We start from the raw sequence: 3,730 nt of genomic DNA on the forward strand, positions 1-3,730 counted from the left end.
CTAAGCTGACGTTTCAATCATTTGTTAATACTTTTTGAAAACTATTTGAACTTTGTTATTTACTTTTAACTAACTATTTGAACTGTTTATTATTTGCGTTTAGCTATTTCAACTAGTCATTCATTACGTTCAGCTAACTCTTTTGACTTCTGTGCTCACTTGCTAGCTAGTTTTCACACACTCTCATTTGCAACACATGATGGCAACATCCATTAACAGATTTGTCATCCATGGAAGGAATAAGCAGTCAGCAGTCATAATCAGTCATTATCAGTCATAATCACTCATGCACACAAAGTCACACACACACACACACACACAGACACACACGCACGTTCACACACATTTAGGGGCAGGCACATACAACTTGCCTTGAGAAGCAAGTGATGCAATGGTTTCCAGGACCGAGCTAATGGATGACTGTTGTAACTCTTTGCATTTCAAGCACAAAAGCCCCAAACACTCCCTGATTGGCCTTCTCTTTCTCACGCATATCTGTTGGTAGACATCATAGACATTGTAGCTCTGTGTGTGAGAAATACAACCCTTGGGGAAGCCCCCTCTCTCTGGGAGGTCATTTCCTGTCTGACGATTTCTCCATAGTATTTTTGCATCACTGCTCCCCCTCTAGATCCCATTCTGTCTCTCTGAGGAACACACACATTGAGAAAACACTCAGAGATTTGGCCTCAGACACAGTGGGACCAGTCCAGTTGGTTTTATGGCATTCGCCTGGTCTTCATCAGAGTTGAAAGGAATACGCAATCAGTACCAATTGTCTTTCCCTGTAACATCAGAAATAACCCGAGTTTAACTTTAAAACATTTGGAAGAGGATACGGGTGAATGATTCTTTTCCAAGAGAGGTCAGTGTGTAAATGAGATAAACAGATAGAATGAAAGATGGAAACAGGTTAAGAAAAGATAAAACAATCTGAGGAAAGTCAGAGCAATGGATCAGAGAGGGAGGAAAGTGAGTGCAATGTTTGACTGATGTAGACAGATTGTTGTAAGAGAAAAAGTGTTCTGGACCAGATTCACAATGACCCAAAGGCACACAAGGCAGCAACGAGGACCCTGGGATGTCTGCCACTGTGCCTGCACACTATGAAAGCTGCAGACTGGTTTCACCAGCCCATCCTTTCACCACTCCCATCTCTTCCAAGCGGGCCAGTCACTGTCCAATCCACTTGGCCATATGATATTTCAGTCTCTCAGCAGAGAAAAGAGAGAGAGAGTGTGTGTTTTTGTATCTGGTAGAGAAACATAACTCTATGAGGGGGGGAGAGACAAGGGCTTGTATATCTGTCTGCGCCTGAGTGTGCCTGTTTCACAGGACTGACAACATTTTGTGTATGCGTAAGTACAGTATGTCTGCATATAATAAAGAATATCCAGGTCAGTGCAGGTGGGTTGAGCGTGTGTAAATGATCTGATGCTGCAGCCTATGTAGGTCACTTAGGAGTGTTACATTTCTCCTGCATAGCCTTTAGGTGTTGAAACAGCTTTTCTATGAATGAGGGAGAGGAAGTATTTGCAAGTTTGCCACCTCATTGTGTGTGTGTGTGTGTTTGTGAGTGTGTGTGTGTGTGTGTGTGTGTGTGTGTGTGTGTGTGTGTGCGCGTGGAGGTACTACAATCAAGCGCAAAGACCTAAAAGTGCTCAGAATAGTGGAAAGTTTGAACGCCTACAGTTTCACGTTTCACATTTGCGAAACACACACAACCATACAATGTTAAAATGCTGTTTATATAGCACATTAATAATTAAATATTCTGAAGTGTGAACTTTTCTGGAACAAGGACCTTTTTAACACATGATCCTCAGGTCAGTCTCACTGTTTCTAGCTTTTATGCTAAGCTAAGCTAACCATCTCGTTGCTGTACAGTTTCCTATTAACCATACATGTGGGAGCGGTATCAATCTTCTCGTCTGACTCTCGGCAAGAAAGCTAATGAGTGTATTTCCCAAAATGTCTAACTATTCCTTTCATGGATGTGAGTACTTTTTCACGACTGTGGCAAGGCCAACATTTAAAAAATAGCAAAATTCTGCTTCTTACCATGCTGTGATAGATTATGCACACAAGTAGAGATTTAGAACTAACACACACTTGCACACATAGGACTACTTCAAACACATTAAACACAGTACTGTAGGTTATACTCTTGATGACCATCTCAATGATAATGATTATCATTGTACACCATGCACATACATACTCAAATGTGCACCAATGTACACATGCAGCAGGGCAGACAGTGAATGGGACTAATGAGCATCCCACAGAGTCTGCATCCTATTGTATGTCAGTATGCAGGGATCCCAGCAGCTTACTTTTCTCAGTGGGCCTAACATGCATCAGAGAGACAATCTGTATGGGACACATCCTGGTAACATAACCCTGCATGAAACCAGCAGATATCTGGGGCTTATTATAGTAATTACTGTTCAGGATGGGCCACGATGAAGAACAGCAGCTTTGTTCCTTAGATTAGCTAATCAACAGTTCAAAAGAAAAAAACAGATTGTCACTGTGTGTAGCAAAATTGGAAAGCGTATGTGGGTCCATTTGTGCATGTGTACATTTTGGCTTGTTTAGGAGTTGTGTGTGTTTCTTTATGTTTAATGAATCTACATTTGAAGTGTTCCTTAGTTGCTTTAAAGAAAAGACATGCATGGATAAAAAAGGGGAGACCAAACACAAAGAGAAGGAAAAGAAAGCAATGAGGAGGTGGGATTGTATGTGTGCGTGTGTGTGTGCGTGTGTGTGTGTGTGTGTGTGTGTGTGTGTGTGTGTCTGTGAGGAGAGTTTACATGAGCAACAGCTGCTGGGATCGTTAAGTGCTTTAGCTAGACACACATTAGTTGTGTGTGTGTGTGCTTGTGCGTTTCTGAGAGGATGAGTGAGTGTGTTTATGCACTTAGTGGGATATGGTGAAAAAGACTCTATCCCCTCTGTTAAACCTGTGTCTGCGGCTCCACTGACATGTGGCTGTGAGCAGAGATTAAATGCACTCTGTATACTGTATTGTATAGAGAAGACATAGACACCTTTAATGTTCACCTAAATGTATTTCACTGATAGTAGAAGGGTGGAGGGAATACCTGGGCCCCATGCTTTAAAACCCCCCACATTCCCACTGCCCCTCTGCTCAACTCCACCAGTTGGGTCCCACCACAGGAAGGAGAAACGGAGGGCAAGATGGAGGAGAAATAGTGAAGAAAGACAGAGTCCCGTTTCAGCAACTGAAAAAAAAACGTCTCAACTGCTTATAAATTAATGACAATTTCATCAAATTCAGAGCAAAAGAGTATGGCACAAACAGCTGGTACTGAAAGCGCACCATCGACCAAGCGGCTGATTGCAACAATACTAGCACATCATGCAATGTGGGAAATGCATTTGCTTTGGCATTCCTTTCTGCTTTGGGAGAGTGCCAGCCTCTCTTGCTTGACCTCTTGGGGTCCTGTTTTGTCGTTGAGACCAACATGTAGAATGAGCCGGGGGGGGGGAGAAAGAGGGGAGGAGGCGAAGAGAAAGAGCAAGGGAGGGCAGAACTTTCCAGGTTTCAGTTCCCCCCTGTCAGAGTTAAAAATGGAGGGAATAACGCAGGGAAAGGGAGGAAGGGAGGTACTTGACATCTGGAAAATATTACAGCACATGCTATTGCCCTGTTGAAAGGGTGAAGAGAGTGGAGGGGGAGATAGAGGAATAAGGAGGGCTGTGT

The sequence above is a fragment of the Etheostoma spectabile genome, chromosome 14, assembly GCF_008692095.1.
Source record: "Etheostoma spectabile isolate EspeVRDwgs_2016 chromosome 14, UIUC_Espe_1.0, whole genome shotgun sequence".
Classification (NCBI taxonomy): domain Eukaryota; kingdom Metazoa; phylum Chordata; class Actinopteri; order Perciformes; family Percidae; genus Etheostoma; species Etheostoma spectabile.